The sequence below is a fragment of the Rhinolophus sinicus genome, linkage group LG04 (assembly GCF_036562045.2).
Source record: "Rhinolophus sinicus isolate RSC01 linkage group LG04, ASM3656204v1, whole genome shotgun sequence".
Taxonomy (NCBI): domain Eukaryota; kingdom Metazoa; phylum Chordata; class Mammalia; order Chiroptera; family Rhinolophidae; genus Rhinolophus; species Rhinolophus sinicus.
The window spans coordinates 180,671,499-180,694,534 of NC_133754.1; the positions used below are offsets into that span (position 1 = coordinate 180,671,499).

At 40.6% G+C, this 23,036-nt stretch overlaps 1 protein-coding gene across 11 annotated transcripts in view; it reads right to left on the reverse strand.

Annotated features, from left to right (window-relative positions):
* The window catches only part of MAPKAP1 (MAPK associated protein 1), a 215,775-nt gene extending 199,256 nt beyond the window's left edge, over positions 1–16,519 (reverse strand). For 2 of the 11 annotated variants that reach the window (XM_074331018.1, XM_019728585.2), the window contains exons 1-3: positions 16,245–16,519; positions 14,514–14,573; positions 10,809–11,010 (exon numbers count right to left, since the gene is read on the reverse strand). The gene's annotated coding sequence lies outside the window, so the exon portion shown is untranslated. Of the gene's footprint in view, positions 1–10,808; positions 11,011–14,513; positions 14,574–15,179; positions 15,315–16,244 lie in introns of all 11 variants that reach the window. The other 9 variants (XM_074331021.1, XM_019728582.2, XM_019728590.2 and 6 more) reach the window with 7 other exon arrangements.
* Positions 16,520–23,036: the final 6,517 nt, after the last annotated feature.

Here is a 23,036-nt window from a genome sequence, read left to right on the forward strand (position 1 = left end):
TTAAGCGCAACTCTCACATCTCATCCTCTGTCAACCCTTCTCCAGCTCCCAGGGTCCAAACTGCTTTAAAGGCATTTTATTTCTACCTTTAGTACAGTTAGTTACATGAACATCATGTTTAAGGAATTGCCCAAGTTTTATCCAATTCTAGATTCAGAAATGCAGTCACTCTGTGAAGGTATAAATCTCTCTCCCCCCCATCACTTGTAAAGTTGCTGAAGACAGGACTCCCTGGACCCCACCAACAGCAATGCAGCGCTTCTCAACAGAAAGGCAATGTTGCTCCCCAGGGGACATTTAACAATGTCTGGACACATTTCTAGTTGTCACACTGGGGGCGGGTGCAATTAGCATCTAGAAGGTGGATGCCAGAAATGCTGCTAAACATCCTACAAGGCACAGGAAGCACCCACAATAAAGAATCATATTCCCCCAAATGTCAGTATCAATGACGCTGATTGAGAAACCCTGCAGTGATGTGTCGTGTGAAGCCAGTAAATTTGTGGTAAAATCCAACCTGACCCCGAGTGTCATTTATACTGAGACTAAACTATACAACTTTGCTACTAATAAAATCTATGGGCAAATCTTCGAAGGCACCAAACCAAGTTCAGCTCCTAATATCTGTTTACTGAAATTTTAACCCACCCTACGGAGAACCAAAGCTCAAGTTACCACAATCAAGACAAGCTGTACTCCTTCAAACTTACCCCTTTTGATGTGAAGCCTGGTCACCCTTCTTCACCTGACTACTTCTTACTCATTCTTTAAAATCCAGCTCAACGGCCGGTTCTTCCAGGAAACCTCCCTAATGAAACCCAGAGACCGGCTTAGCTGCTCCCTTCTTTGTGGTCTCTGCACTGCACTTTGGCCCCACTTCTACCAAGTAATCAATCTAGCACATGGCCTGTGAGTAGTAGGTGCTATGTGCCTGCTGAATGGACTCATTCTGCCTGCATTTACTGAATGCCTACTATGAGCCAGACACTGTTCTAGATGCAGAGAGCACAGCAGGAAACAAAGTCCGGCCCTTATGGAGTTCACATTCCCATGTGGGAGACAAACAAAATAGAGAAATAAACTATACACTAAGTTAGAAGTGCTACAGGGAAAAATAGTGCAGGGAAGAGAGACAGCATGCTAGGTGGGTGGAGCCACAGTTGCAATTGTAAACAAAGTCAAGAAATGCTTTGCCAAGTGGCCAAGTGACATCGAGTTAACGTTTAAAAGGAGGTGAGAGAACAAGCCATGTGGACTTCTGAGGGAAGTGCAATCGGAGGGAGCATGCCGGGCACTATTCAAGAAGAAACAAGGAGTCTGGCAAGGAAGCAAGTAATACAGGATGATGTCTGGAAGAGTGTGCAAATCTACTGCCGGCCATTCTAAGGACCCTGCTTTTACTCCAAGTAAAATGGAGAATCACCGGAGGATTGGAGGCAGAGCAGTGATATGGTCTAACTCACATTTTAAAAGGATCTCTCTGGCTGCTATGTTAAGGATTGAATGAATGAATGAGCAAACTAATCACAGTGTTTTCTTAAATAATAATGTTTATATGTTGGTTTTCTCTTCTAAACTATAAGCTCCTTAAGGACCTGTCTTATTCATCACTGTGCCGCCTGTTTCTAGCAGAATGTGGCTGGCATCCAGTAAGAGCTCAGTGTGGAATGAACAGATAAACAAATGAATCTTTCTTGTTCCCAAAAGGTTGCGCCATGATTTTCCAAAAAAAGGCCCTTTATCCATGGTGCTCGTTCAATAGATAGGTCTCCCGCTACAGTCTAAGATTTATTTTCCTTTTATTGTTTCCTCGATGTCTGACGTTTGCTTAAACAAGAAGAATCATTCAATAGAGTTATGTTTCCATTTCCCTGGCTCTCAGGTTAACCACACCATCAGTTAAGGGAAGCAACACAGTTTATTGCAACCACCACTCAGGAAACCTGAATTCCAATTCCCTAATTACTAGGGACCTAATTACACGGTTTTGGACAAGTCACTTCTTTAAACCTGTTTTGCACATCCATCCATTTTCGCATCTGTTTTATGGGCAGGGTGAACTGTAAAAGGGGCCTTTTCCGCTCTCAACTTCTATTCCAATCACTTGTGAGGAGGAGCAGGATGTGACTGGGACTTTACCCTGAAGTCCTAATAAAAAGTTTTGTGTGTTTCTGATTCATACTGTTTTCCCTCAAAGGTCAGAAGAATTCCACCGCATGTTTTACTTTTATGACTCTACCAAGGATAGACGTACAAGGAAATCCTTTTTTGACAAAGATTTTAATAGTACCGAGATTTTGGCAGCAAACCTACAAAGGTAAATCATGTTGACCGATCTGAATGGGCATTATCACCACCTAGCCTATATTTCTAATGCCATTATGTATAGAAACTGGTTCCTAAAACTACAAGAGTGAAAGTTAGTAAACACACCTGGAATTTCAGGTTATTGTCTCTAGCCTGCCGAAGAACTAGCTATGGGATGACTTTAAGCAAGTCAGTGCCTCTCTGTTCCCCCAGCAGTGAAATAGCCATAACCTGGTCCTGCTTAGCCACTTTATGGGGATACTTACAGAAAGTAAAAAAGCACTATACGAACCCAAGGTGCAATATTATTGACTTTCCTTGGTCTAACTACATCCTTTTGGAAGGGAAATAAATGTCAACTATGACACTCATTCATTTAACTCCTAATGAGTGGAGGACAGCAATGAGAAAATCTAAAGTAGGAGATAATCCCCAAACTATTTTTATGTGACTTTGAAAGATGCTTTGTACTTTCATTTGAATGGAGCTTTCGTAACTTTGATAAATGGTAAGTGCTTTTCTTGTTATTAACAAAACTGCACTAACTTTGCCAGGTATTTTTTTATAACCTTGTAGACTATGTTCTTCTTTTGTTTTTTAAACCATCACCACATTGATCAAACACGAGGACAGGGCAGCAGACTGGCTTCATTCTGCCTATAATGTTATGAAGTTAGGGTGGCAGTGTTTCACAAAATACAATTTAAGTACAATAATCAATTATCTGGATTCCAGAAGGTTACTTATTTATTTAGTAAGCACTTATGTCACTTACAAAACTATGAGGTAGAGTCTATTATTATTCATGTTTTACAAATCAGTCAGCTGAGACCCAAGGCCACTTAACTAGCAAGAGGTGGGGGGCAGGAAAAAGCCTGGCTCATAACGATTACAATCTGCGGCCTGAAATTTCCAGTTTGTCGCCTGCATCACCTTCTTCTTAATCCCGCTTCTCTCACTAGTCTAGATATGGATATAAACACACTTACCTATACATTCAACATGCAGGAATACATACTACATGCTGGGAGTTAGCGGTATAAAGTAGTAAATCACAGTCCCTTACCCAGAAGGCTTACAATCAAACAAGAGGGAAAAGACAAGTACACAAATGGTCACAGTAAAGAATGAGATCAATGCTAGAGGATTCTATAACAAACTACTATGTATGGAAACACAAAGAAAAAATACTTAAATGAATCTGGACACTCAGACAAGGCTTCACAGACATGACTGAGATCAAAATAATGGAAGTGATCACTTCCCACTTTCGTAACTCTGATCAAGGGTAAGCGCTTTTCTTGTTATTAACAAAACTGCACTAACTTTGCCAGGTATTTTTATAACCTTAAGAACAGAGGAAAAATAAGAGCTGGCAATAAATCATCTATAATGCTGGCTCCTTGATCAGAAATGTTTAAAATAAAATTTTCCCCAGATCTGTCCTATGGACTTCAGATGCACATCAGGCCAGGCACGGATTATCACAGAAGCAGGGAAAGGACAACTAACGTTTGGAGGAGAGGAAGTGGAAGCAATCGAGGAGGTTGGGAAAGGGTAGGCAGGAAAGCAATCGAGCATCAGACTGCCTGGCTTCAAATCTGGATACAGCCACTGACGCAATGTGGGATGTAGGGAAAGGAACATTTCTGTGCCTCCTGGTCCTCATCTGGAAACGGAAATAATTTTGGTGCCTACCTCACAGGACTGTTGTGAGGATTGAACGAATTCATATACTCGTATGTTACGTGTGTATAACAGAGCCTGGCCCATGGTTAGCACTATACAAATGTTTATAATTATTGTTATTGCTAGTATTCCCTGCTCTAAAATGAATCTTCAAAGATGAGAAGTTGGTTGCATAGTTGGAAGAAGGGTCAAAAAGACAAACATCTCTTCCAAGTAAAGAGACAGCATGAGACAAGGCACTAAAACAAGAAACAGCAGAATATGTATTTACCGTGTTTCCACGAAAATAAGACCTAACTGGGGGGGGGGGGGAGACCTAACCGGAAAATAAGCCCTAGCATGCTTTTTCAGGATGACATCCCTGAACATAAACCCTAATGCGTCTTTTGGAACAAAAATTAATATAAGACCTGGTCTTATTTTAGGGGAAACACAGTAGTAACTAAAACCACATGGAGTTCAAAGTTGGTGATTAGATTAGCATTTCAGAGAGTGCTCTGGAAACTGCAGAGAAGATTAATCTGATGGACAAGAGACAAGATTAGTTATGAAGCTGTGACTACAAATCAGGGAAGAGATAATGAAATCTGAAGTAAGGCAGTGAAAGATAGGTCTGCCTATATTAAGAAATATTAAGAAATATTTAGGAAACAAAATTGGTAGAAATTGGTGACTGAGCGGATGTGGAGGGTTAAGGAGAAGGGGAAAGTTTATAGCTTGCATGACAGTGCCAACAAATGAAACTGTGAACTCAAAGGTAGGAACCGCTTAACAGGGAGAGGGGAAATGAGGAATTATGTTTCAGACACAGTGAGCTTGAGATGTCTACGGATTACCCAGAGATCCATCATGATGCAAACCGTTATGATAGCCTAGGAGAAAGGTCTAAGCAAACGCAGGAGACAACACACGAAGTGGTATGCAAACCCACAGCCTCGGAAAAAGATCTTAAGAAATTTGGAACACATCAACACATTAATGACAGATGAAGTCATGGATGTGAATGAGCTTACCCAGGAAGAACACCTAAGAAAGAAGAACAGTAATCTAGGGAACCCAAGAAACAGCAATAGTTACAGGATGGGCTGAAAAAAGAAATGCCAGAAGCTGTGAAAACCAAGTCAGTCAATCTTTACCTAAGTTCCAAAGTTAGGATCCATTCTGCGGAATTTCACAAGTATCTAAGCAGTTACTTTTGTCACTGGCTTTCCCCTCTCCTCTCATTTCCTACTAAGAAGTTCCAACTACTAGATTATGAAGTCTTGGAGAGGAAAGGACTAGAAGCCCTATCTGGCTTCCTATCACTAATACCCGAAGTAAGGCCTGGTACACATATCTTGTAGAACGAACCTGGCTGAACAGAGAAAAATGTAAAAATTTCCTGTTTATCAAGACAGAGGAGAAAAAAATGGCAAAAACTAATGGAACTCCTAGGACCTAAGGTTGCTTCCAGCTCAGACCAGAGCCAACACAGAGCCTGAAGAGAGCAAAAGCAGGAAGGGGGCAGACTTTATACACTGCTGCTAGGAAGGTAAAATGACGTAGCTACTTTTGTAAACAGTCTGGCAGTTTATCAAAATATTAAACAGCGTCACTTGTATAACCCAGCAATCCACTATAAGGTATATACCCAACAAAACTGAAAACACATTCACACAAAAATTTGGATAGGAATGTTCATGGTGTTCAGAGCAGTATTATTCACAATAGCCCAAAAGTGGAAACAATCCAAACCTCCACTGACTGATGAATGGATAAGCAAAATGTGGTATTTCCTATTTCCATCGATGGAATATTATTCGGCAATAAAAAGGAATGAAATACTCATACATGCCACAACATGCTAAGTAAAAGAAAGCAGACACAAAATGCCATTATTGTATGATTCCATTTATATGAAAGGTTCAGAATAGGCAGGTCCATAGAGATAGAAAATAGATTAATGGTTGCCAGGGCTGGGGGAGGGAGGAATGAGAGTGACTGCTAATGGGTATGGGTTTCTTTCAGGGTAACAAAACTGTTTTGGTTTTAGATAGTGGTGATGGTTATGCAACTTTGTGAATATACTAAAAATCATTGAATTGTACGCTTGGAAAGGGTGAATTTATGGTATATGAATTATATCCCCATTTTAAAAGGGGAAGTAGAAGCATAGAACGGCTAGAATCCATGCTGCATCCTAGATTTCTTCCAGTTTAGGTGATCTCCACACATGGATACCAACAACTAACTTAATTGAACAGTATTTGCAACAGTAACCACAAATGTTTTTAAACAATTTGTAACACAAGTTGACTGCATCAAAGGGATATCAAATTCCTCATGCAAAACTGGGAGTTTCCAAGTCTCTTCCGCTGGCGAAAGGAAGAGAACTTTCATATAACGTTTGCGACCCCGTGTGGATGCAGCTAATCTACATTTCTAGTTAAGGGAGATTCAATCCCAGTGTCGGTAATGCCAACAGAACTTAACTTGTTGAAGCAGAGACACTGGTGCGTGCGCAGGAGCAGCTTCTCCTACCAAATCCCCAGACGATGCTTTAATCCACACCAGAGTGGGTGGGGCCCTAACACAATGCCTCTGTCAGCAACATACAGAGCTACCCGGCCTTGATGTAATTCTCCACTTCACTTTGGAACAAACAAATGGAAGGGGATAAAGAACACAAAAGCTTTGGGGTGCTTGCAATTCCACCACACAGGAGCTGAGAAAACTGGGCAAGTCACAGTTTCACTGGATCTCTGTTAAGACGTTATGACATACCTCGTAAAGCAGCTGTCACAATGTAGGGCCCAAAAGTGATCCTCAAATATTAGTACTTTCCCAATTCATCTGAAAGAAAACTAATTGCTAGTACTGTACATTTTGGGGTCATATTGGAAAATAAGATTCATGAACCTCGTCTTTATGAGGTACTCAAACACATATTCCAGTACTTCAAGTTAGAAAACAAATAGAATATCCAAATTAGAATCCTTGACTCCTTTCTTTCTATGAAGCCTACAGCCATTTAATGACCATTCCTTTGCCTCTTCTTTAGATTTCATTCACTTTTAACTCCCATAAACTAATCCAAGCCACCTCTCACCTAGGCTGTAGCCACTGTTTCCTAACTTGTCTGCAAATCCTTCAGTGACTTCCCCAACTCCTCCACAGACCTGAGCCTTGCCTGCCTGTGCAGCCCCATCTTCATAAATTACCACCTTAGGCCTTTCTCCTCCAGTCATACTTGTCTAGAACACTCTTCTCTGCCCTTTCCCCTGGCTTAGACATCACTGTCTCCTTTACCCTTCAGATCCCAATTTAGACATCCTGTGCCCAGGAAGGTGTGACCTTAGCAAGTCCAGAGCAGGTACCCCTCCATACTCACCTCTACTTTCGTTACTATAACACTTCTCAAGGTAGGTTACACTTCTCAAACAAGGCTGTATTTTCCATTACTAGACTGCAAGTCCCTCGAGGGCAGTGTTGTGTATAGTTTTCACTGCTTAATTCCCAGACATACAGTTAGAAACTACTGACCGAATAAATTATTACAATTAAGCGAAAATCTTAACCCATTGAATGGAAGATTTTACATATATTTTCTTCATATAAAAATATTTTTAAATATGTTTTTAAATTTTAAAGAAAATTAGACATAAACAAATGCAATTCTTCAGAACAACTGTGGAGAAAAAGGACTTAGGCACATATGCACTTTCTACAACTTTAACAGTTACTACCAAATATAATCAAAAGGAGCTAAACTACCTCAGTGGGAATGGTGCTCCTAACATTGTTATAAAACTCTTAATCTCCTTAACTGGAAACAGCAGAAAAAGTACATCTAATGCAAATTACAAACATTATAGTCAAATCACGCACTGGAGTGAAAATAGATGGAAACTGGTTTTTTTACCACCCCTCTTCCACCCAAAGAATGTTGAACGCGATCGCGCTGCTTACTCCCAATCGCTCACCAAGTGAAGGTTACTCTGAAATACTTCAAATTCCATAAGCACTCAGGACTGCAAAGATTGTGGGAAGAGAATGTTCCCAGCACAGACTAATGGACAGAAGGTACAAATGAAATAAACCCTGATGCATGATGACTATCTAAGGAAGTCTAAACTGAAAACTGAATGTATTTGTTCTGAAGTCATTAAACAAGCTTCAGTTTCTGAACTACGTTCAAAATACTTAACATATTTTATAAGTCTAAATGATAGGGGTTTGTTATTAAAGATAATTTCCTTTGTCTACTTTAGGATATATAAATCTCTCTATATATCAGATTTAGTATTTGTAGCTTTGATTTTTTTATACCAACAATTTTATTTCTTATCATGTGTTTGTTGCCTATGCTAACGAGAATACAAGTTACACAAACTCAGAATTTTTATTATCATTTTGGGGATGTGACCACCCTTTTTAACTCTGTTCCTATTTTAACAGCAACTTTAATTCAGTGATCAAAACTTCATTAGCTTGTAAACAAACTGTTTCTCGGGTAAACTGAATTGCCCTACATCAGGAACATAAGCAAATAAATAAGTACAAAAAAGGCAGAGATTATAAATTAGGGCAGACAAATGTGTATCTAGCCCCACGCCAGTAAAGAGCATTCTATCAATATAGTAAAATGCTAATCTCCTAATTAACAACCTAATTAGGTAATTATGGCTTTGCAGAGGGATGCCGAAATGAAATATGACAACATGGTCACCTCTTTATATGGCACCTGTGGGCCTTTTCAGCTGTCATTGCGAAGAGTGCAATATCAATTTGAACAGATGACAAAGTGCTGTCATTTTTCATTCTGATAATATACAGAATGCTTTGGACAGAAGCAGTTTACAAAAAGAAACATCTTGCCTGGTATTTCCCTAATTTAAATATGCGTAAATAGTTCGTTAAAATTTCTGCATGCTTTTTAATATTGTATATAGGAGAATTACCAAGTACATTAAGGAAAGAAAACCTAACCTCCATCATGCTTAACTATATGTGTGGAAACCACTGCAATTTCAATTATGAAGTATATGACAATTAGAAAAGAGTAAGAGGCACCAATTCATCATGACTTTTAATAATCATACTTTTTGAATAGTTACAGAAAAATTAAAATCCAAACTTTGATCTTCAATTTTTTTCTTACCAAAAAAAGTCAAATAGAAATTCACACTTCTAATTTTCCATACCTAGAAAGTACTTCCCAATAGCTATGCATTCAACTCACAAAACAAGTTCTCTATATACAACTGTCCAACCTCACAGAGACAGGAGTACACGCTCTCTGGAATACAGACCTGTCACAGGACTACTCACTGTCCCAGAGGTGATGGCAGCACTGGGACACTGCTACCACCATGAACACAACTCTTTTTCCATAAATACTGTCTTAAATAGGATTTGGGCGTGAGGAAAGGAAGGCTAGCCTGGGAACCTCAACATCATTTGTCAAGATCCATGAAACCACATTCTAACTGTAAAACAACTGATGTGAAAACTAACTTGAAAATACAACCCATTTATAATTTCAGACCATCTGCATTAGTGAACACCATTTTGGTTAAAATGGTGTTCACTGGTTCTACTCATATTTTTTAATACTAAGTTTAAACTAAAATTATTTTTTATTAAAAAATAATTTATCAGAGAATATTTTGGAAAACAGAGAAAAGCATAAAGACCTATCATCTTACCACTTATTTCTTTTTTCCCTTATGTTTGACATAATTGGGATCACACTTTATAGTTTTATACCCTTTTTTATTTCATGTCACATGATAAGCATTTAACATGTCACTAAAATTCTTCTAAAACATCTCAAGTGACTGCACAGTATTTCCAGTCTATGGCTTTTCCATAATTTCTCTAAATTCTTTATTAAATAACAAAGTTGTTTCTAATTTTTGCTATTATAAGTACTGCTGCAGTGAACATCTTTGAACAAGAATATTTTCCTACATCTCTGATTATTTCTTGAACGATTCCTAGAAATGAAATCACAAGCTCAAAAGGCAAGTATGACTTATTTTTTTAAGACTTGTGATAAATATTGCCAAAAGTTTTTCCAAAAATGTTTTACCAATTTATATTCCCACTAACAATGTGAGTGATCATCTCGCCACCCACCTCTGCCACGAATGATTATTAGAGTTCTATTAAATCTTTAAACTTCGTATCATAAAATTACACCTACAACCAAACACTTGCACAATATAATCAATAACAACTTTTTGCAGGCAGTAAGTGTAAATGAGTAAGAAGGGCCATGGTTGGTGACCATCCCAAAACAAGGGCCAATTCTAATATCCAAATCTAGAACAGCATGGAACAGTGACAAAAGCACTATTTAAAGGAAAAACAAGGATTCAAATCCTACCCTTGCCATTATCTTAGCTCTCTACCTTGGGTCACTTTACTTCTCTAAGCTTCAGTTATAGCATTTGTAAGGTGGGGACAGCAGAACATAGTATCCCTTGTTCTAAAAACTTCAACTGGTAGTCACGGGCACACAAAAAAGGTAATATAAGCAATTGGAGGTATTCATTGTTATTTAACAAATCAGTTCATTTAATAGCCTAAAAAGAGCAAACTGAAACCATTTTCTCAACCGTGCACAGTTGGTAGATGTCCTGAGTAATGCACACAGAACAACTAGGAATTAACAAGACAAGTTTCATGATCCAGACATGCAGATGAGTCTCACTCCTTCACAATCACTCCACAAAATCATTTCTTGTTACTTTAACATTGGAATGTCTTGTGCCCCTGGATGCTGGTATCCATATCTTTCCAGGAGCACCGCGGTACACGGTACTTACATATGTCCTTTCTTTTAATCCTCACAAGGAGTGTATGAGATTGGCAGTATTGTCCTCACTTGAAGATTGTCCAGGTCACACAATTAATAACTGACAGAGCCAGTATTCAAATCCAGGTGGGTGTGACTCCAAAGCCTCACCTCACATCGCTTCAAGATTCAAGTCTGCACCTCAGTTCTTTGTCAGTCTCTTATGTCAGCAACTAAAGTTCAGATTAAAAATTTATTTTGTTTTAAGAAGAAAACCATTCCTTCAAGCAATTTTCTACCAATGTCTCTGCGGAAACAGTACTTATTTATAATACAGTACCTTAAAATGAGTTCACAGGGAACTAAAACATGTTATTGTTTTGAATGTGTAAAATTCAGCCCATTTTGTCTGCATCAATAATAAAAGCATATTCATAAAAGTCAAGTGTAGGATATGAATCTAACACTGCATATACGTATGTAGGGGTAAATGTGACATAACATTCAATTTCTTTCACAAGTGATTACTGGAATTTAATTCCAATAGTTATTCTAATACCTTCTTGCTGTTTCCAGAATTTAAGTTCTGTTTTTTAAGTGGTTTTTCCCATTTTTCTCACTTTCAATTACTTAAACCTGTTTTCTTCTTTGGGTTCAAATTTTGTGTTTCCTATATTAAATCTACTTCCCCAATATATCTAGACTGCTGCCAACTAGAGTTAATAAATTTTGAATGACTGCTCAGGATTTATTTTCTTCATTTTTATATTCTATGTTATTTCCTTATATACAATAGAGTATGAATGAAAACAAGTATCTACAAGACCAATATTTCTTCAATTTTCACCTTGTGGAAGGTGGGTTATTAAAATAAAAATAAATTAAACTCTTGGGCTGGGAACTCCCTGACCATATTTCTCTCACTATGCTGGGTGTCTCTATGTCCCCTTTCAATCTCGTGTGTATATATAGTCAACAAAGCACAGTATGCATTTGGGGAGCACCTGGCCTGTCAAGGTCCTTTCCCAGAACAAGTAATGAACAAAGAACGGAGGGAAGAGCTGAGCAGTATCTCTTTACCTGCCATCAAGGGAGGAGAAGCAGCATTTTAGATTTGAATCATTCTCTACTGGGGTCTGCCAGTGATCAGTTGTGTGATTTTAATTATGTCAATTAGAAACAGAGAGCTCAGCATCCTGAAAAGACCTCAGCAAGACTTGAATTGAGCTCCCTGTTATCATGGGGAGGGGACAAAAGATACAAAAATCTGGAAGTGACGTGACCAAAATCGAAAGGCTGTTAGCAGCATACCTATATTCAGAATTCAGGTCCCACTCAATGTAGTGCACTTCCTATTAAACAGTCTCTCACTGGGCTCCCATTTCTTCATCTCAAGAGGTTACAATCACCCCCGCCCTTGTTCACTTCATGACAGGATAGTAGAGCAGACCAAAGAGACGAGATCTGGTAGTAAAGTGCTAAGAGCACAAAACAAAAGTATTGCAAGGGCACCTCCTTATCCAACCCCATTCCTCTTGAAATGTAGCCTGATTATAGAATAAAAACATTCACCCTGCCACTTCCCCAAAGACATCAGTATGAGTCAATTACAACAGCCCCTCATTCTGGCAATTTACCAGTAGACTTCTGGTCAATAACCATAACCTGTGTTGTGTCTCCTGCTTTGAACAGTGGGAACCAAAATTTTAGCAATCGAGTATATCAGAGTTCACAGTCAGGCAGCCTCGGTCTGTACACAGCCCACAAACATGCTTTGGTCTACACGATAATTCTTTAAATGGCAATATATTTTTAAAAACCAGATTTCCAGCATCTCTTGAAAACCATGAAAAGATCCAGGGACAGTGGGCCTACTTTCTCACAAAGCAACAAGCAACTGGAGCTGAGAAGCGACTGACACTTCCAGACTGGTCCTGCGCCCTCCAGTTCACCAAGGTCTGTCCCAGATGCTCAAAAGAGAACTAAGTTAATAAATATTTGTTCACTCTTTTTGGGCCAAATTTTTCTGGCGTTATCACTCACTAGCTGTGTGGCTCTGGGGTAACATACTTAAATACTAAGCCTTAGGCTCCTCGTGCTAAATGGGATCACAGCACCTGTCTCACAGAATCATGACGAATGAAGGAAATAAAAGTATACAAAAACATTTAACAATGACCAAAAGATAAGTGCTCAATTATTTTAAATTTAACACAAGCTGAAATGTGTTAATTTGTGAGTCAAAACTTCTCAAAAACCTCAAATTCAGAGAAAACAGAAGGTCAGCACACCTTCCATTGGGAAGAAAACATAATGTGACAGAATTCTTTGTCATATAATAATTTGGTATCTATTGCTGTGCCCTTAACAATAAGGCCTATGTATCAGAATAACAGATTCCCAACAAATTCTGAGTCTAAAGCATTTATAAATCCACTGAAGTACAACAGTTTCTAAAGTCTTCATTCATGAGTCAAGCAAACCAAGCCCTCCACTAAAAAAATATATGTACATATATTTAACATGACAGATGAGGTGATGAGCTCCGTGAGTACAGTGGCCACGTTCATTCCTCATCCCTACTGCTTAGCACACAGAACCTATGGCTCAAGGCCAGCACCTCTCTGAAGTTTCTCCCGAGGGTCCCCATCCACATGACAAAAAAGAAACAACATGGTGTCATACTGAAGAGTGGAGATACCAAAGACTAGCAGACGATCCCCTCTACTCACAGCTCCAGAGCTGCATAAACTCAAGGAATTCATTGAACCTCTCTGAGCTCTAGTTTCCTCATCTGTAAAATCAGTCAAGATGCTAACATACACCTTCCTGTACAGAAATAAATGGGATAATACATCGAACACAATGCTAGCACATAGTAAGTGCTCGTTAGCTACCATTATCCGCGTTCCCTCCTTTGTGCTCTTTGGTGCCCTGTGGGGACTGCTATCTTAATACCTATAGCACTTTACTATCCTGCACATAAATGTCTCCTCCCCTAGAATGGCAACAACCTCAAGGTGGGGACCTGGTTTGGTTCCTCTTTGCAACCCCGGAGTCTAACATTTCCCCTGGTACTGCTGAATGAATCACAGATCCTCAAAGTATTTATTAACTGGAAAAGTTATAAGCAGAAACTGGAATTTACCTCTCTTGCCTGACACTCAAAGCCCTCACTCACACTGATCCCTACTGACCCTCCAACTTTACCCCCAGTATCCCCAATAAAAAGAAGCAATGGCTTGCTTGTTTCACGCTGGTCTACTCACCACTCTAAAACCATGCCTCAGTTATCGCACTTTTGCATTTTACAGCAATTACTTCAGGCCCTTTATCTACATTAGCTTATTAAATATTCACAGCACTCCATGAGGTCCGTATTATCCCCCTATCCCAATCCATACTTGAGGAAAATAATGTTTATAATTTTAAAAACTTCCCGAAGGTCACATATCTAGTAAGAAAAGGAACCAGGAATTGACCAAAGTTCATGGTTATTCTCTACAGAATGACTTTCCCGTTCATATTCAAAGCTGAGCTGACCCACCGACCACCTTCTTGCCTTGGAAGATCGATCTTCTCTCTACATTTAAAGAACCATCTACACCACAAATTTTGACATTCATATTTTTTCTCTCATATACTTGTTTCAATATGTACTTGATATAGAGAGCTAGGGTGTGAGAAAGAAAGCAAAACACATAATGCAAAAAGTAGATGTAGGTATCAGACAGACCTGGGTTTGAATCCTGGCTGTCTTGTACCAGCTGTGTAATTTATCCTGAGTCTTCCTAATCTGTAAATTGAGGTTAAAATGATTAAACAAGAGAAACCTATAAGTAATATCCAGTACATAATAAAGCAAGCTTAGTGAACCCCACATTATAAAGCATTACCTGGCCATAGCACACTCCTCAAAACTTAATGACCCACCCCCCTCCTTTGCTACTACTGTGCCCCAGAAAGAACTCTCACACCACTCTGCTTTGGAATTACTCGTTAAATTGAGCTCGCTGCAGCAAGGACTATGTTTTATTTATCTCTACGTTGTCTGGTATTGTACCTGGTAATACATCCATAGTCAATGAATGTTTGCTAAGAGCAATAATTGTAGAGATGATAATGAGAGTTTATAGGAGTGTAGAAAAGAAGTAATTTCCAGACTGGGGTTGTCCTGAATTGGTTGAAGGAGGCCAATTTTAGCTGGGCCCTGGATAACAGCTCAATAGGTGGAAACAGAAAAGCAGCAACCTTCTAGACAGGGAAAATGTCCCACAAAAAACAAGGATCAAAGAAAAGAACAAACATGATTTGAGATCCTATTTATCGAAAGTAAAGGATCAGGGTAGAGTGATTTAGGAAGGGAGCGATTTCCAGCATGGCTGGAAAGCTGGTTAGGTACCAGATAAGGAGGTGTAGAGGAAGTTGAGTTCAATATGGCATCACAGTAGTTGAAGGTAGGTATGAGCACAGTGCTGAATGGGAAAGGGGCCACCAGCATGCCTCCTAGGCTCCAGCAGGCTTGCAAGTATGGAGACTGAAAAAGATTAAAACAATTATCAATGCTTCATCAAGAACTCTCTCAGCATTTTATTGAGCACCCTGTGTGGGCTCACAGTGTATGAGGAATAAAACACGGAAGGCTTCCTTTTCCTGCTCTAGTGGGTTTTTAAATTAGGAATCCACCCCTTTTGCTTGTCAAAAACAGAATGAGAATGTTGGCTTTACCTGATGTATGTAAACACCTGTCTCCATGTGACTATTCACATCTGGGGAAGTTTTGGATTTTACTAGTTTTGGTTTATTGCGTGACGCTCTGCACGGTGCCAGGCACTGTGACAGGCTTCAAAAACTACTTGTGCTCATGCAGAATGAAATTTTAACCATTTTCTGTGTCAACTTTTAGGCCTCCGGTTAAATACTCCTGTTTAAACTACAATCATTTTTTTCAGCCTTAAACAGATCTAAGACTCCTTGCCATTCCCATAAATAAAAAGCTGAATCAAAGTTACAGCAGCACTAGCTACATCTAGAAAAAAATAGCTCTGCGAGGTTGTTTACCCCTTTGGGGCAATGGGGAGAAGGGGCACTAGGAAACAGGGACCACATAGGCAATGCTTTAAAAACTTGATTTTCACGTTATGAAGATTAGGACCCCTAGTTGTTGCCGAGTGTAGGGCCAGGAACTGCCGGAGCCAACAGTACCTGCTTCCCGACCTCTTCCCAACATCACCAGGTCCACTAGTTTGTCCTCCCCCAAATCACACACCCAGCTAGCTGTCAGGCTCACAGACAGCAGCTTCCAGTTCCAGAAAGGGCCAGGAAACGGATGCTCACGGGAGACCAGAGCAAGGGCCATGCTGCCCCCCGGGCAGCGCCGAGAGCAGAGGCGTGAGGAGGGCCGCCAGGCTCCCTGGGTGGGCTGGCAGGAGAGCGAGAGTGAGCTAGCGGCTGGGGCAACCTTTACCTGAAGCTGCTGCCACACTACGGACGGGGTCGGCCCCGGGACACGTTCTTTGGGGGAGGGCTCGGCTCCCCCGCACCTCCCGGCCCCTGCCCCGAGCTCCGCACTCTCAGAATCCTCGGGCGCTGTCGTTCCTCCTGGCCGGCTCAGCTGCTGCTCTCCGGGATCGCCCTCATGCCCACGTTTCTCGCCGAAGCCAGCCGGCCGGCCGAGCAGCAACCCTGCAGCCCCGAGTCGCACCACGACCCGGAACCGCACCCCATGCACCGGAAGTCCCCGACCGGGAAGGAGCCGCTGGCTAGGGATGTAGTGCGCAAGCCCGGGAGCCGAGAGCTTGGAGAGAAGCCCTCCCGCGGGGCGGGGCCAACGGAGTCCGTGCGCATGTGTGCCATTTCCAACCCCCCACTCCATCCCATCCCACCCCCCCACCCCGGGTAAGGCCTGGGTCGGAGGTTAGCTGGGAACCTGGTGAGGTGCACCTGCCCCTGGACTTCGTTAGCTAGAAATCAATGTTCGCGTTCTCCTTCTCTTTTCATCCCGCTTCCACGGAAAAAACCCTATGTTCATCCAGAAATGAGGGATGAGGCAGCTTGGCCTCTGGGTCAGAAAGACCTGGGTTCAAATGCCAACTCTAACTTGCTGTGTATGTATCCTAGAACAAGACACCTGCCCTCTCTGACCCTTGGTTTTCCCATCCATACAATAGTTCCAATTTTATGGTGCTGCTGTGAGAATCGAATGGGATGATGCTTTTAAACCATTAAATGAGGCGCATGACATACAATAAACACTTAGTAAATGTTATTATGCTTATTATCTGTAAAATGGAGGTGAGAATTATCTTCCTCAAGAACTATAGGGAGGAAGAAAAAAGAAAAATAAAAAAAATTTAAAAATTAAACAAACAAATAATAAAGAACTGCAGGGAGATTTCCATGAGATACACGGACTGGCCAGAACGGAGCTCATTGTTTGCAGGGTCTCTCTCTGAACAGGAATCTGTAGGAAGCCTTGTGAAGGGGAAAGGACTCAAGCAATGCAATGATGTATCTCTCCTACCTGAGAGATTGTCTGGAAAGTCTCTTTCAAAAATGCACCTAAGCAAAAGAAAAACGGAAGGTCAAGGCTGAATTTCATCCCTAGGGGATCCATACACAGTACTAAAGTCACCAAAAAATACACCATGGATCCACCCCCATGTTCAAATATATGATTGACCTCCTAGCTCATGGGTGGGGGGGATGCACCTTAAACACCAAATGCACGCCTACACATACCAGCACAATTCCATTGGAGGCCTGTCAGAGGCACTCTGCCAAAACCGTTAGATATTCACCTGGTTGTCTGACCCTTCCCTAATTATTAATCTTCATTTTCACTTCTCTCTTGAGCTCCAACCTGCAGCACAGCTGCCTGAGTGTCCCTCGGGCACATAAAAACTTAACCTATCTAAAACTGAAATCAACTGGATGTGGTTAGCGCTTACGAGTTGTAAGGATTGAATATCCACTCTACCTTTTACAAATGTAGTGATTTCATCTTTTTCAAAGCTGCCTCTCTAAAGTTCCTTATCTGTAAAATGGGAATAATAAAAGTCCTAACTAACCTCATTGGGTTGCTGGCTGTGAGGATTAAATGAGCTAATACATACAATTCACATAGAACAGAGCGTGGCATATAGCTAATAATTACCAGCATTTACATAAAATGCTTACCACTATTATTACTCTTCATTCAGTAAATAGATACTTACTGAGTGCCGATGGATTACGCTACTGGAGATTCAGTGGTGAAAAAAACCAGACAGGGACTCCACCTTCATGAAGCTTATAGTCAAGTTTGACTACGAATTTGAAATAGTTGTTGTGGCAAGTTGGAGTGCAGGGAAATATGGTAAAATTTCAGACAGTGTCGAAGGCCCCATTGAGAATGAAGATTGAATTTATGGTGATAGTAATATAACTGTTTGTGTGACTTTTCTATAGTTAGTTTGAATAGTGAAGATACAGGCATACAGAGAGTGAGCAATTGCATTAATCCAAGGAAGGAGATTTGCTAGACAGTTGTGATTGGGTCAAGGAGTTTAAGATCTCAGCTTTTCAGAGTGCTTAAAACAAAGGGCCATAAAATGGATCCTGTATAGGTAAGAGAATTCTGGAAAGGTTCATGTCACTGAAGGTCCTGGAACAGGTATAATGGAAGTAACTGATGGAGCAAGGCAGAAAGATGGAGGTTATCTTCAGAGATAGGTGCCTTAATGAATAACCTCACATGAAAGCCATGTGAGAGTAGGGTCCTGGCTGAAATGAAACGGAGGAAAAAGTTATCGGAGATGAGATGGTCAAGGAACTGAGATGCCATGTTGACCTCAAAAGCTCCCAGGATGATGGATGGAGATGGAGTGAATAAGAAACTGGGATGCTTCCCAAGCCATTCTGCACCTGAGGGAGGGAGGTAGATGAGGAGAAAGGACAGGCCAACTGCATGGCTTAGCCTCCAAGGAGTAGGAATTGTATCAGACAGAAGTGGCATTAAAAAGCAAAGCACAGAGCCGTCCGGTGGCTGAGGCGGTTAGAGCTCCGTGCTCCTAACTCCGAAGGCTACCGGTTCGATTCCCACATGGGCCAGTGGGCTCTCAACCACAAGGTTGTCAGTTCAATTCCTCAAGTCCCGCAAGGGATGGTGGGCTCCACCCCCTGCAACTAAGATTGAACAGGGCACCTTGAGCTGAGCTGCCTCCTGGATGGCTCAGTTGGTTGGAGTGCAGGCTCTCAACCACAAGGTTGCCGGTTCGACTCCCGCAAGGAATGGTGGGTTGCGCCCCCTGCAACTAGCAAAGGCAATTGGACCTGGAGCTGAGCTGTGCCCTCCACAACTAAGACTGAAAGGACAACAACTTGAAGCTGAACGGCACCCTCCACAACTAAGATTGAAAGGACAACAACCTGACTTGGAAAAAAGTCCTGGAAGTACACACTGTTCCCCAATAAAGTCCTGTTCCCCTTCCCCAATAAAATCCTAAAAAAAAAAAAAAGAAAAAAAGAAAAAAGCGAAGCACACATTGACCTGTCTCCCAACCCAGGGGTGCACAGGGGTAGAACCGTGACAGCCGACACACACACAAAAATTCTATTTGTACAGCACACTGATGGTACTGGGCCAAGGACTGACTGGGGGACTCCAGTAGATGTGAGGTGAGAGGAGCTAATCACTCAGAATACATATGACAATCGGGTTTCACAGACTTCAGCTCCAACTTGGAAAGCAGGCCATGGAAGGGGATGGAGGTTCCTTTCCTTTTGCTCCCCAGGACTAGGACAGGGGCAATGGACAGAGGTTCAAAGCCCCCTACGAGCTGTGTGGCCTTCAACAAGCGATTTGCCTTCACTGTATCTCAGTTTCCTCATCTAGTTTGTTGTGAGGATTCAGTGAGATAATGCATTGAGACTGCTTAGAGCATGGCCTGGCACACGGAAGTATTCTGTAAATGCCAGCTCTCATGGCCTGGCACACCGAAATGGGCTGCGAGAGAATTAGGTCCCTTTATGTACTTGCTGCTCTTAATTCCTGCTCAAACCTCAGTTGCCCTGTCCCTCTCCACTCAGTAAATTCCTAATAGTCTTCTGCTCCTTCTCCCCCTTCTTCTTCTACTGGCTTAAAACAATCACCATTTATTAGTTCTCAAGATTTTTGTGGGTTGGTGGGTGGTTCTCTCCTAGTCTTGCCTGTCAGCCAGATGGCAGCTAATATGATAGGAAGGTCTAAGACGCCTGGAGACGTTGGCTAGGGCCTCTCGTGGCTGTCTTAGGTTTTTGCATAACACACTGGCGATATTCTAAACGGATAAACCCCAGTGTGTTTTTTAAATATATTTTTATATTATATTATATATATGTAGATATACTGGGGGTACCAAAAAAATGTATACAAGTGGACACTTTGGTCAGCGTTGTTCAAGCAGTAGATTGCCATAATCAGAAGTGTCTGGACGCTGATGGTAACCACCTGGAGGACTCTTGTAATTGCAGAAGTCAAACATGACTTGTATTCATCTTTTGTTATTGATATATATTGAATATTACAATTTTAATACAGTTTTCCTTTCTTAAAATGTGTATACATTTTTTTGGCACCATATATAGCCATTTTAACCATTTCTAAATATATTCTATTCATTCTTGAAGACCCAATTTATATATTGCTTCCTCCAGGAAGCTTTCCCAGGTTACCTCTTCCTAATAGGCCACCTGAAGAATTTCATTCTCTGTGCTCAACATTTCTCACAATCTCTGTTGTTCTTTCAATACACATCAGTCTCCCTGACAGGACATAAGGAAAGGGACGTTCCTTATTTCTTTTTATAAAAGCTTAAAACACCATAAACTCTTGGTAAAATGTGTATTGAATGAAAAGGTGCTCAACACGTGCACTCGAAATGAAGCAATTGAAAAATCTTATTTTGTATAAGCAAAATTTCCACGTGGAAAATACCACTTTGCCAAACCTATGACAACAAGCTGAGAGTAAACATAATAAGATGAAAGTAACCTTCTTTCAAGCCCTGCCAGAGCTGCGGGAAAGTGGAGGCACCTTTGAGTTTCTCTGCAAATGTGTGTTCTTAATATTTTATATATGTGAATATGTTTCCCTGCTATTTTCCCAATTTTGGTTTCCTCTCCTTTTGAAATATATTTTTTCCTTCCACAGGGAAAACACAGGCATTTACACTCCTATGGTACAAAGCATTTTCAGGACAACAGTAAATAAGGTGTCAAAAATCCATTCAAACTATTTTAAAGAAGCCCCCAAGAAGTGTACAATTTCAGAGCAATATAATATTTTTTCAAATTAAAATAGCATTTCAATGTGAAGAATTTTTTTTAAACCAAATGTATTGCTTATAATGGAGTTTGGTGGGTAGAAAGGAAGCATAAAATTAACCAACCAGAAAATCTGACATAATACTTTGCAGTTATTATTTAAGTATAGATCAGTTCTGGGGGCTCCGCAGAGATTCACTGAGCTTTGTTCTATTGCGTTTTTGTGCTGAATACTATTTCTGGTGAGTATCCCTTTTTAGACACTTAGGGTGAAAAGAAACATCTGGCTGGTATTGTTTAGTATCTCTCTGGCTACATTTATATATAAATGTAATCCCTTCCTCAAATCCAGGCCCTGTAACCATCTTCTAATATTATCTTTTCTTGTTTTAAAGGTAGCTAGTACTGTGTGTGCTGACTCTTAAATTAATTGATGTTAACAGGACATAGGATGTAAAAAACCACTCGTATGTTTTGTCGAATGCAACTTCTAAGAATGCATAATTAACAGTGTCTCCATTAATATACAGTTATGTTCAACAGTGAGACACCACTATCATAAATAAAGGTAGACATGGATAAATTTATAATTAAAAATGCATTAGAAATTACAAGCATAATTTATTTACTAATGTGCACTGGAATAAATTTTATGTGTAATATTTTAAAACAGGGCATTAATAAATAATAGTGAACATAAAATGTTTTTGCAGCTAAAAATACTTCAATAAATATTCGTAAGTTAAATGTGCTGCAGAGGTATAATTGCTATGAAGTTCATAGAATAACAATCACAATATAGAGGACCGTTTCTTGGGTGTATTCAAAATATCAGAAACAAATAACTGTCTTTCTTTATAGCTGACAAGTAGGGTATTTAAAGTAGTGCCTACAAATGTTTTAAAAATAAAAGGATATCCAAATAGTGAATAATTTGAACATTGACTGAGACAACCAAGATCCTTCTGATCAGGTACATTTACAGATTTGTACATTCAAATCTCATCCACCTGTTTGTTTGACCTACACTAATTTGGAGCAATTTCACCCAGCTGAGCACCCCCATAGGTCTTTTCTGAACCTTTCTCTTAAAAATTGCCCTTTGCTTGTGCTGTGGTTTTAGTCTATCAAGGGCAGACAATTCCTCGGTGCCAGGCATTGTTCTAGGTGCCCACATAGTTTACTGACTCCATGCTTGTTTTACTTCTTCTCTCTACTAATTCTGTTATTTTAATCTTATATTTACTTCACGTTGAGTGTTCACATCATGTGTTTTCAATGACACTGTGTCGTGCGGTAGACCGTGCCGCTGCACCATTTGTCGTGCAAGGCGGCCTGCGGGGTCTCTAGTCCTGCTCCCCACATAAGAACGCAGGATGTGGCTAAGCCAAAAAGGAACACCCACGGAGCCATAGGTAGGGGAGTCATACCACTATAGTCTCACTGGTGGCTGGAGTCACTCGACCTGCAACCTGCTGTCTGCTTCTCTGCCTGCCAACCAACCGACTGACTTGACTCCACTCGACTCTCTACTCACTCTCCAAACAGTGCAGCGGCAGTTATATCAGGGGTTAATTGGCTAACTGGTTACAGCTGATGGTCAATTAGCCACAGCTGACGGCATCTACTACCCGAGCCAGCACCTTTCCATGTGAGGCCGTGAGCCTGGAAACTGCTCTCTGGGACTCTGTCCCCACAGACTGTAAGTCCCACCATGCACAGCAGTATTTGTGTTTGATGCTTCTGAAAAGAGAGCTATATGTATGTGTAGAATGTTTTGCTTTTCCAGGTAGGGCCGTAGTTGATTAATAGCAATGAATGGCATCCATCATTGATTAAGCTTTATTCTATGCTCCGCACAGCTATGTCTAATGGCTTTATATACCTAATCTAATTCTCACAACAATCCAGTAAATAGATATTGTTATTATCCCCATTTAACAAATGAGGAAACTGAGCCTCGACGAGGTAAAGC